The sequence below is a fragment of the Condylostylus longicornis genome, unplaced genomic scaffold, assembly GCF_029603195.1.
Source record: "Condylostylus longicornis isolate FDR11 unplaced genomic scaffold, ASM2960319v2 ptg000015l, whole genome shotgun sequence".
In the NCBI taxonomy this organism is placed as follows: domain Eukaryota; kingdom Metazoa; phylum Arthropoda; class Insecta; order Diptera; family Dolichopodidae; genus Condylostylus; species Condylostylus longicornis.
Genome location: NW_026577984.1, coordinates 653658 through 667412, shown reverse-complemented (window position 1 = coordinate 667412; position 13755 = coordinate 653658). Strand labels below are relative to the sequence as shown.

General features: G+C 23.2%; 1 protein-coding gene across 1 annotated transcript in view; it reads right to left on the bottom strand.

Moving 5' to 3' along the window:
* Positions 1-13755, bottom strand: part of LOC129605834 (protein sidekick-1-like) — a 121830-nt gene that overhangs the window by 62822 nt on the left and 45253 nt on the right. The gene's annotated exons all lie outside the window — the stretch shown is intronic.

Here is a 13755-nt window from a genome sequence, read left to right as displayed (position 1 = left end):
CAGCTATAGTTTTTCTCCATAAAAGTAAAATAATATAAATTTGAAGTAACAAGCACCCTAATCTATGCAAATACAAACTCATATACAAATATCTTTAATATTAATGCGACCGTAATGAAAAATCAAAGTGAAAGTGTGTTATACATATAACAAATATATTATAATTACACTGCTATTATGATTTTCAATTAATGTCTTCTATAATAATTATGTTTATATATGAAATAGATCGTAAAAATTTTTGATGGGAATAGAAAAATTTGTCAGCCGGTATTTATGTACATATTATGTATGTAGATTATAATTAAAAAAAACTAATTTGAAATGTGACATGAAAAGGTTTACACAGGTATTTTGTATCGAAAAATTATTTATAGTCTAATTAATATTGTATACACTTTTAATTACGCTAATTAATACTGTTATACATTAAATATGTAGATATCTAACTTACCTAAATACTTGAATAAATTCAAAGTAGTATTAGGAATTAGAAAATAATTAGTAGTCAATCAAATTATGAAATCATTTTCATTAGTAGCATTTATGTTTCAAATGTTCAAATTTTTATGAAATGTAATTTTTGGGGAATATTTATGTCATTCCAAGTATAATATTGAAATGCCATACTAAAAATATTTTTATATAAAAATTAAAGAAAAAACTAATTACAAATGGCCAAACTCTTCACATTCTATATTTTTATTGGTATAAAAATGAATATAAAATTTAGAGCAAAAATTGATCAGATCTTATATTTTAAATCCTAATACAGAATTTTTTTAAGAAACTGCAGTCAGAAATGAATTTATTAAAATCAAAATTATTAAAATTATAGTTATGTGCCTATATAAACTATACATAGCTATTACGGAAGCAAACACTATAATTCTGCGGCTTCGGCGGAAAAGTAATTTAGTCAAAAAACCAAAATAATTTTTTTGTCATCAGTGTCATTGATTTTTCATTCTCTATCAACCTACATTACTATTATAGTCAGTTTCTTTGAAAAATTCCTTGTAAATTGAAATGGGCAATTAAACCTTCCTAAAACTTACATGTTTGAGTTTGCGCGAAAACAATCGAGTTGACTTAAATTTTAATATTCAAAAAAAACATCCACTAAATTTCGACTTAAAATTAAAATTTATGACCTTACACTGTTCTTTTGTGAATGAACAGTGAAGGCCATAATTATGAATACACTGAAGTAATACTTAAAAGAAAATCTTAAAAGAAACTATCCGTATAAAATCTCTAATATAAGAACAATAAAGGAAAAACATGTTTCCTGAAAACTTACTAAAATTGACTTGATACTTTTTCCCTGGAGCCGTAAAATTTTTAATCAATTTCAAGCTTCTATATACCAACAATTTAATTAACACACCATTCTTAAAATCAAAAATCGAAAACTAAAATTAAATCTAAAAATTGAGAAATAATTTTCAAATAATTTTCATCTTAAATATAATTTATCTAATGAAATTTCGGTAAAAAATCAAATTTTTTTTTTTATAAAATTAAAATTTGAAAATTTGTCTATAATCTTATTAAGCAAAACTTTCGATAATATTTTTTGTAAATATTTTTTTTTTAGTTGCCCCTTTAATTCCCACAACAAGAATAATTTTATGGCTTATAATTATAATTTTCTTTTTTTTTTAAATGTCCCCTTTGACTTTAGAGACCTTTCATTACATTTCACTTTACTATAAATTATGTACACTGTATATTGAATTTACATACCCATATTTATAATAATAGATTCTAGCCTATAGATGAATGTTCATTGGAACATCATTTATTAAATACCAAAAATTCCCTAAAGAAAATCAAATTCAAAATATATATATATATATAATTTATTTATGATATATACTTACATACATATGTATATTATATTTATAAATAAAATGTTTATATAAAACTATCCAAATAGGTTAGATAAGTACTATTATTATTGTATAGCTAGTAATATTTGAAATTTTAAAATAACCATTTTCAATATCTTTAATAAAGATAACAAAAACATCATTACCATAATTACAACGATAACTATTAGGCGCCAACTTAAAAACAGCGCCATACTATAATACCAATAATAAAATGGTTTCCTATTTTTTAACAAAAACACATACAACGCAACAAAAAAAAAAGGACATTTTACCTATTTTTATATATAGATAAATTTATGTATATATATGTAATTATATTGAGTTAATAATAGATATAATTGTAACAGAATATAGTAGATGTTGCCCATTTTTATCGATAACATTCATTTTTTATTATTACAGCGTTTTTTAAAATAGCACAAACAAAATTAATAAAATAGTAGATTGCAATGAACGTGATTGATCCTTTTGCAATATTATTAAGAAAATAAAAATTTCAGAATTTTTAAATTGTGGAATTTGTTGTTCAACTCAAATAATCGAAAAATCATACATTGATAGCTACAATATTAGTTGATTACTATCAAATTTTAAAATTTTATGGAAATTTTTACCTATTAATCAGTAAGCCAATATAAAGTGGCACATGGAATCTAATTAATTGTTTTATATGTCAAAGTGCATACTATGCTAATCTTTTTTAAATATTTTGAATTAAAATAATAAAATAGTTATTGATGAGTCTTAAATACATTTTTCAAAATAATAGCCGCTTATGTTATGGAATTACTCGGAATATCTCATTTTTAAATAAAATAAACTCATACCTACTTTAAAACTCTACAGAACTCTACAAAAAATTTCTATTGATAAAGCAATCGCCATACAAAAAAAACCTCATTTTATGGATCTAATCTTGAAAAATTTTCTAAAGAATTTCAAGTAACAATATGGATTGGTAGAAAAGAGCGTGCAACTCATTTTGATTAACTCTGTACGTTCATTTTTATATGAAAATATTTTGTTTTTAAATTTTGTTCTATATTAAATGTATATACCAACCCAGTCATAAACGAATATTATAAATATATAATATAATATATATATAGATATAAAATTAATGAAACTAATAATAAAGTAAAAATACCAGATCCTTAATTTAAAAAAGATATTTGCATAAATATTCTTTTAAATATTGAGGAAAAATAAGCCTAAGTTTTTATATCAACAATATCAAATTGTGTATACACATGTATGTTCATGTATATATATTCAATATAAATGAGAATATGTGTATATATGACTGAGTTTGTGGAAAATTTTATCATTAAATTATATCAAGATCATTTTATAAGGCTATAAAATTTTATAAACAACTAATATAAGTGTGTACTAACATGTACAATTCTATTATATATGTACGTATAATGAAAATACATACATATATGTAATTTATATACCTATATAACATAAATTATTCTATATAAGCATATAGATATTTTATATGAAAATTTTAGTTCATTGTCAAGCTCATTGTATTAGAGTTTCTATAGAATTTATGCTAAACATATATAGATTTGTTTGTATATAATACATACGTATATGTATGTGGGTATACACTATATAATTTAAAGCTGGTCATATTATATCTTCTGTACTTTGATATAAATGTCATTTTTGTTATACAATATTGAATTTTAAGGCATTTACAGTGCTTTAAAAAAAAATATATAATAAAAATGAAACCACCGGAGATACCTGAACGAAAGATAGTAGAAACGAAAAAAACAGAAAACAAAAATGATCAAAATATATTATAACCTAAAGAACCTCAAAGGACTTTTTTTTTTTGAAGAAAATTATAGGTGGACCAGCTCGAAAATATAAAAACAATATGGTCATTAATTTTTGGAAGCTCTTATATTTACCTACAATGTTTATAATATTATACATGCACATAGAAACGAAGCAAAATATCCTTAACCAAATAGCTAATTTAGTATGAACAAAAAAAAAAAAAAAGAAATATCTGTTTTTCAAATTTTTGTTTCAATGCACTTTTTATAACTAATTTTTGGTGACTTCTTGTCCGGTGAGACCTGATATTCTTGTAATAGAAATTTTTTTTTGGCACATGTATAAATGAGGGCATTGTACATATAATGTGAAATAATAAAAATGTGGATTGTCGTACAAATATAATTTCGAATGGAAAATATATGTATGTATGTAGGTAGCTTAGATACATGATTTTAATAATTTTCAAAATGATATGGTAGCCCAATATTTCAATTTTAACATAGAGACTTTGTAAATATGTGGTAGTGTGAATTTAAATTTATTTTATAACAAAGTAAATTTTTTTTTTTTGTGCATTTAAGTAATTAAAACTTAATTTAAAGAAAAACAATATTATTAAGAATTTAAATCGTAGTTGAGTTTTCATTTTTGTAGTTAAATTATTCTTCTACTTCTCTTTATAGTACTACGTCCTGTTCTACCTCCCGCTACCTTTTTGAGGGGCGTCCAGGATGGCGATGATCATGTGATATGTTGTTATAGGCTATTTTGACAAGTAAATTTTCATTCATTCTTTTTACATGTTGGCTCTAGCTACTTTTGCTCTGTCTCTGACTCGATCTCTGAGAGTTTTACAAGTTCTTTGCTGTAACGCTTTCATTTCTGTGGTTCGAATTAAACGGTTGGTAGTTGAGGTATCTGCTCGGTATTCCAAGGCATAAGCTTAAACACTGAATAGTTTAAATTGAAGATAAGAGTTAAGAATAGTTTAAATCGAAGATGAGTTAAATTTGAAACATTCGGAAGTTAAACAAAGGCCGTAATTGTAACTCTTAAAATTTAAAAATTATGTTCGAACCTGTTTTCCCTTAATTTGAAATTGTATTTACCGGCTTAATGTAATTTATAAAACTTATTTTCGAACTTATGTATTTTGAATATTAAAAGTTATTTGAAATATTATGCCGAAATTTTAGTTAGACAAATTTAATGGTATTCTATTTTAAATGAATGTTAGGTGAAAGTGTACACATATATAATAATTATGGGTAAATTTTTATATTCCATTTTAATAAAATATAATTTCCAAAATAATTTCAGAAGGACAGTACGAATTCAATTTCATTTTCTAAGTACCTATATCTAGTATGTATGTGGGTATTCAGTTGATTATTTAATGTACATAATATGCAATTTAAAAATTATTGCTGCTACAATATGTGTAAATAAATATGCGTCGCCCATTTATTTATGTAGTACCTAATATAATAAGAATATACATTTATGTTGTTTTTATATAAGTGTGTATAAATGTGTGCACTTTGGTTTTCACATTTTACAACATTTCCGTAAAAATTATTGTCAATGTTTCTTTTTTAGCGACCTCATTGTATACAAAAACCAGGGTATGGTAATGGAACCGAATTTTAAGTACCAAGATTTTATAATAATCAGCAACTGTTCGTTTAGAGAAAAAAATATATTTAATGAAATTTTTATTAGAGAGGCCGAGGTTTTTATAGTTCTATATATATTTAGGTTGTACTAGTATTATTCTGCTTCCAGTCCTACACCTTTTATGTCATGTAGATTCAACTATACCTAACATATTAATTACGTGACTGGTTTGAACAATTACATACCAGATTTACGCTGTGCCTTTTCAGAGAATAATACGAGTGTAATAAACTTATTCAGAAATAAGGTTACCGAAATATTAAAGCTTTACGATGGGGCAATTTTCTAAAATTAGTAGTAAAGTACTATTCTTAACAATGTGTAAAATAGATTATCATAAGTCATATTCGCTAAATTATGCAGCTTTTTCGCCAAAATAATTTTAATATTGCAAATATACTAGCACAGTGCTATAAAACTTATTATTATTTCAATATCATTTGAAAATATAGAATGATTTCGGTCATACGCTGGTAATAATGAATTTTTTTTGTTTATTTCAAATACCTAACAAAATTTTTCATATTTTTTCCGAAATTTATTATTTTCCGTTTTGCAAAAATATTAGCAATATATTTTTAAGAAGAACATTAAAATTTTTTTTTTTCCAAATTATTTAATTATACACCAAAATATAGGGAAAATTCTGACAATAAAATATTACTGAATTGTAATTTTATTCCTTTCCAAGTCCATTATCATTTGTGTTAACAATATGCTTATTTTATCGTTAATTTTTAAGTACGACTATTTGTTTAAGAAATTTCTAGCCCATGCATTGTAGTTGTAACTCAATTAATTTTAAATTGGTACGGTTAAAGAAAACGGGAAGTTATTACTAAAGATGTAAATTTTTTTTTTAATTTATGGCTTGTGGCGAAAAGCATTTCCTCTTACAAGTAATAGTAATACAAGTACCAACCCAAACAGTATAGAAAAATTATTGATATTTTCTATTTTAAAGGCATATTTTTGCATTATACATCGCATCGAATATAATCCATTTATTTAACATATTCCTCCAACCTTCGAAAATCGTGTGTTCTAAATTTCCCTTTGCAAATAATGATTGAGATCAAAATTACTGAAATCATCAAAAAATAATAAAATATTTTGAAATTTGCTCTTTTATTCACCATTATTGATTAGTTGAACTTGCTTTTATTCTTTCATTTATTAGAAATTCAATTAAAAATTAAATAATGGCAATAATAAAAATTTTGCATTATAATAATGTTGGTGTAATTATAAATAATAATTACTGTAATTATTAATTTTACATATATATAGAAATTGTCATGAAAGCTATAGTAATTTTTGCATTTTATTATTCCACTTTTTTTTTTTCAAATAATTACATAGAATTCTACTAAATCACATACATACATATATAAAATATAATATGTAAATCAATTATACAACCTACACGTTGAAATATTTTAGAATTTTTTTTTAATTATAGAAATTTTAAAATAGTGTCAAAGTATTGATTATTAATTTATAATTTTATATGACTATAGATATTATGCATATTTGGACGGTCAGGGAGAATATTGCGATAACAAAATAAAATTTCAAAAAATATTGAAGAATTTTGGAAAAAACTTCGATTGTCAAAATTAGATTTCATTATTTATGTACAAAAGTTGTTAAAATTTATAATTTAAATAATTGTAAATTAATTATCTTAATAATTATTTTAATATTATACAATAAGTTTTGAAATATTTAAAGCGAAAAATCATATCAATTCCTAATTTCTCCTTGACAAGAAATTTTCCTTCATGAAAACCGATATATATATAGATATATACTCGTACATATATATTTTTATAAATATTCAATTTTTTATGGTATTTTACCTTTTTGTTTTCAGAAGCTTTTTATAAAATTAATTCGACAAACTCTTATTGCAATTTTTAAAAATTAAGCAAAAGATTTATACGAGTACATTAAAGAAATATTTTTTTCCAGGTTTGACAAAAGATTCTTTATATTTAAAATATAGAGCACATTAGTACCTGAGTGAATTACTAAAATTATCTAATAATAATGCTTATACAATTAAAAGTAACTTTTATTCGTGTATGCTATAACAAAAGCAAAGTTATGGAATTAGAGCCAATCTGTCATTTTCAGAAGTGTATATATATTTGAATTTTAAAGGTAAAATATAATTATACAGTAAATCCCTCATGTTATTACCTCTATTCAGTCCAAAAAAACTGGTCGCTATTTTGGTAGCCACAAAATAACTACAATCTTATGTTGTAAAAAAAAATTACAAAATTAGCAATATTTCTGCCTCCATTTTGAATACATACCTATTCAGTAGTGGCATATATAGCCGATTTGTGACATATAAAATCTAGGTAGATTTTATGATTATATTTTCAATTTCTAGACTTTGTGATAAACAAAATATTTCTAAAATTACTCTGTATTCGAAATTTAGTTAAATATTATGACTGTTTCTGCAACAGAACATATTCCCTTACAACTCTCATTGTAATAATTTCTGTTTGTGCAGTAAAACACGGCAGAAAATGTTATTTTTTTACACTATTCCGATTTCTACCAGTTTTCATCACTAGTAGCATGCACAAATATGGCAACACTAGTAGCGAACTATGGCAACTCCAGTAATATTTTTTTTAATATATTTTATTAGCTAACTTTCGATTAAATAAAAATTACATATATCTATTTTAAACTATTTATGGTTTTATATGTTACAAAAAACATTCATATTCCATTCACAATTTTTAAAAATTTTTCAATTATAGGTAAAAAAAAACACTTTATTTTAATTAATTATTCAACTAAATTTAAAAATTGCTTAAAAATTTTTTTTTTTAAATTTAAATAAAAAAAAAGAGTTTATATAAATTTTGTATAATTTTTAATCGAAATCTGATTTTGCCTAGTCAAAATGCACGTCATGTGTTACCCCACTAACACTCATCTATTATAGTGTTTGTATGTAATCAATTATTTTGAAAACAGTAAAAAAAGGATTATTATTATTGTTTGTCAATGAATTTATGCATTTATTTTTAGGAATTTAGTTTAAGGTACAACCTCGCACCGCACGCATTTGTTTTTTTTTTGTAAAACTAATTTAATCCTTAATTTAAGCTCACAATCAAATTCAATCTATTTTATTATTGTTATTGAATTATTATTTTGTAATTATTTTCACAATTTCATAAATTATTTTCTCTAATCTTTTTTAATATTTATATTATAAAAAAGAACAACAACAAAACATTAAAAAATTTACTTAGAATAATAAAAATCGATTACCTTTTTGTTTTCCATTGCTAGAAAAACAATCGATTTTACGAATATTTTCCAATTTTACTAAAAATTAATTACAATATAACCGTGTTTCGTTTGTTTAGCATTTTTTTTTTTTTATATTTATTTTCATTTTAACCATTTTTCAATGTTTTATTATTTTTGATGTGTACTTTATTTTTTTTCCAATTTTTTTTTTTGTATATTGAACTGATGAAATCAATTTTCATAGTGTTACAACATTTTGTTTATACACTGTTGTATATGTCGGTATTGTGTTGTGTATTTTTATATAAATGAATATTGTGAATAATTTTGAATAGATTGAGAAAAAATGATAGAACAACATAAAAATATCAAAGGATTTTAATTAAATTTGAAATCGGTTTGTTCAAGCCTGGGATTGTTTCAAATTTTTGAATTAGAAAATATTTATTTTTTTTTTGTTTTAAATAAAATCATTTCGATTAAAACTGGAAACTGAATGAAAAAAACTTACTGTTCTTAAAGCGATGAATTTAGGAAAAAAAAAATTTTTTTAAAAAAAGTATAAAAAAGAAAACAAGGATTTGATTGAATTTTCCATTGTACATTCAATAATAAATTTTTGAAAATTCAAATAAAATTCAGCCGTAAAGTATGCAAAAATATCTTTTTATTTTGTAAATGAATAAAAGAAATAAAGTTGAAGCTACTGAAATATGTAGGTCAGTTTTATTAATAAAAAAATAGCCTCATTTTTTAATTTTGAATTTAAGGTTTAAAAGAGCTTTTTAAAGACAAATGAAATTGTAAGGTTAAAAGATTCCAATTAAAATTGATTTTTATTGGAAAAGTAAAATCACCATGATTTTTTTTTGGAATATAATTAATATACAAGATATAGGTAATAGTACCATTACAAGTTGCTTGTTTTCCTTTAAGAGTGTTATGTAAATTGATTTTGATGGTGGCCAGTGCCAGTAATAAATTTTAATTAAGAAATAATTAGATTTTATCTGCTAAGTTAATTCAAATTATGTTAAATATTAGTTATGATTACTTCAACTGTATGAAAGGATTCCACAATTCAATTCAGAAATTTTATAATTTAAGACATAAAATGCCATTTAAAATTTCAACTTTACATATAAATTTTCATAATATTTTATGAAATTACATAATATTTAATTTACATAGTCAATTTGTAAACAGTGCATGGCGATCACATATATCCTATCTATTGTGCCCCCCCCCCCCCCTTCACAGTCTTTATTTGCGGGCATAACCCCACGGTACCTGCTCGAGAACCATCTGCCAGGTGGCAATTATTGGAGCAGTTTGTTAAGCGCGGAAGACCGAAAATCTGCCGCCGTGAGAGCAAACTATCTCAGTATTTCCCGGACAAGAAGAAATTATATATACGTACTATTTAAATTTTTAAAAGGTTTTATATATTACAAAATAAATTTCTTCAAATTTAATTGCAATCTCTCAGAGAATTTTGCATAAATTTTTAACTATATTTATTTTCATCCTTTCTTAAAATTTTCTTAATTTTTTTATTTGATTCTCGAATAGAATAATATGTTTTAACGGATTTTTAAACAAGTCGGAAAATTATACTTGTCCTCTTTGTAAAATTAATTAAAGATTAAAAAAAAAAAACTTAACAACAAACTTGAGATTTTTGTTAAGTACGAAAATATGAAATATTTGTTAAAAATGAAGAAAGATTCCAAGAGTATAGCAAGTATTTCTATGCTATCAAGCATTTCTATTCAAGCAAATGCAATGTCAGTAAACAAAGTCGTGTGTTGGAGAATTATAAGTGAAAACGTAAAAAGTGTATACTACCTTATTTGCTTAACTAACAAACAAGGAACTTGGAAACAAGGAAACAATCCAATTTATGAGAATTATATCAGAAACCGATTGAACCTTTATGTGCAGTTTTCAACACTATTTAAGATCACGTATGCATGTAGTTTTAACAATTCGGCATGTATGTCGAAAAATTTTTGTATTAAAATCTAAAAATAAAATTTTTTCTAATTTAAATTGTTCATTTTTGATTTCAAAATAAATTGAATTTTTTTCTCCTTTATTTTAAATTTTGTTATTTTTTTTTTTGTTGCAAAAAATAGTTGCCATTTTTCCGAAAATTAAATTGGCACGAGCATGTAGAAATGTTAGAATAAAAAAAATGGGAGCAAAGCAAATATGAATTTGAAAAGAGTTTACAAAAAAAAAAAATTTTTTTTTTTAATATTTGAAAAGTGAACAAAATTTTTACAATATTTAATTGATTTTTCTAATTTGGATTTTGATTTATTTTTCGTAGAAAAAAAATCTTTTTTTTATCTTTCATTTTATTAAAATTTCTCTGGAAATCAAAAATTAAATGAGAATAAACTAACGAGATTTTTTTCAAAATTATTGCCAGAAGCAATCATACTTTTTTTTTTTTGCTGTTCATTTACTAGATAATCTAACATTTTTTCACATAATTTATTGAATTTATTTGCGTTTTTTTCTTGTTGTTTTCTTTAACAAAAAATCATATTTAATAAATAGCTTGGCATTGAAAAAGATGTCTGTCTGTTATTGAAATTAACAATAATTTATTTGATTTAATATAGCTAATAAAATTTTTTTAAAAAAGAAGCATGTTTTATTCTTAATGATAAGCGTTTAATATTCAATGTCATATCCTTTAAAAGTAAATTTCAAACTAATTTAAAAACTATAGCATTTGAATAAGTCGACTAATATATTTGTATATATGAGTATGTAAAAGATATTTGATAGAAGCTGCATTGTTGTAAATGGAAAATAAGAATTTTCAAAAATTTTGTAATAAGCTTTATAGATTTTGATTTGAATCTAATGTAGCATAATATGTCGAATTAGGTTTATGACAATTAGGACATGGAATTAACAAGTATTATGATTTTACAAAAATATATTTTTTTTTTATAAGCCCTAATATTATAGACTAAAATATAGGAATTGGATGAACTATAAAGCAGTTTAGTATCTATACTTCGCGTTTACATCTCAACTATTAGATAAGAAATTATTTAGAGTGATTTAGAGTGATTTCTTAAAACTGTACTATGTATAACAATAATAATTTTAAAATATTTTACATTTGAAATATAAATAGCATAAAAATTAACGATACTCTAGATTGTGGCTGTAAAATATTAATTGACAACATGATGATAGAAAGTTTATAGATTTGCCAATTTACTCTAGATATGGACTATGTATATATGATTCGTATCTGTTATATCATAAAATGATTATTTTTTTCATTAGAAATTCATTTACAAATTCACAATAAAATGATGAATGTTTTTGTTTGTATAAATTCATGAAAATTGTGAAATTTTCAATAGAATTTTGCATTTCGCAATAATTTCTTACTTTACTATGCCGTTATATAATAAAAATAAATAATAATTCAAACCGAATGAATTCAGAAACCATTTTAATCGGCAATTGATAAATTTTTTTTAATTTTTCAAGATATCCTTTCTTCTCACTTGCTTCAGCTTTTCTTTTTTTTGCATTTTTTTCCATTTTTTTCCCCCTTTCATATTTCAATTTTGCACCGATGTTGATCATCACTCGTTTTTTTTTTTTTCCATTTTGATTTTCTAATTTTCATTCATTTTTCATTTATTCGCTTTTTTTTCGCACTTTATTTAGACTCTGGATAATTTATAAAAAAAACTAGAGTGAAATGAAAAAATGAAAACACGAAGGAGTGGGAGGAAAAATTGTAGAGAAAAAAAAATCAAATCGAAGGTCCAAAATAGGACATCAACATTGGAGAAAAATCCATTGGAAATTGCAAAAAAAAAAAATTGATAAAACAAAAAGAAGAACGAGGAATTAAACAACGAATTCAAAAGGAAATTGTATAATGGAATATCAAAATATTTGATTTAGTGCAAGTTTTACATTTAGATTTGTTTTTTGTTGTTTTTTTTTTATTTTTCATTTTATTTTTGTTCTTCATTCTATTTAATTTTTTATTCTTTATTGAAAATTTGCACACAACAAAAAATGATTTCATTTTTATTTTCAAAAAAAAAAAATGAAAAAAATAAATAAAACAAGCAAAAAAAAAAGTGGAATGAAATCAATAGAAAATTCAGTACCGGAAAACCTTTTACCTTTGATGCTTTGATTTAAGCAAAAATGTAAAACTGTGAAAAGGAAAATACTTAAAAACAGAAAAAAAAATATTGAGAAAAGAGAATAAAAAACAAATACATAAAATAGCATATGAGAGTGATAAAGATAGATAGAGTAATAAATTTTCTTTTATTTCCTGGTTTTTCATTTCGATCAGTTAAAATTTATCTGAAACCATTTAAGGCTTTTTTTTTGTATTCTCTTCGATTTGCTTAAGGGTTGAATAAAATTTAATGGTAGTTTTTCTTATTGTTTCAAAAAGCGAAGAAGGAAAAAAAAAGTGGAAAAAAACATTTTTAAGTTCCGTTTCCGGCTCTGTTTTTTTTTTTTTCATTTTTCTTCTCTTTTTCGTAGTCTTCTTGTTCTTGATCTTAAATCTGCTCTCATATAATTTTAAGTCAAAATTTTTTTTTCTTTCAGTATTTGATATATATATATATATATATATATATATATATATATTTATATAATAATATAGTTGTGATGAGAGAATTTATATTGATAACGCCATCTATATATTAATTAAATTAATTACATTTCTGAACTTAAAGAGTAATTTGTTTAGAGAAGTACGTTGTCAAATTACTATGTGAAAATTGTCATTTAATCAATTATGCAAGAGGAGCGTAAATATGCTGTTGGTTATTCAAATTTGGTAAAACTAATAACCACTTTTATTCCAAAAAGATAAGAATTGAAATATAAAAGATTATTAATTTCATTCTATGAACTCCGTCAATGTGTTTGTTACAAAGATACAATATTAAAATTTTTTATTGAGACTAGAAGAACTTTTCTAGGAAAAAATACTTATGAAACTAACCGCTCTCTGAAAGTGCCTAAAGATGCCATTTTTTGACTATTTATTGTATATCGAAATCGTAAACACTTT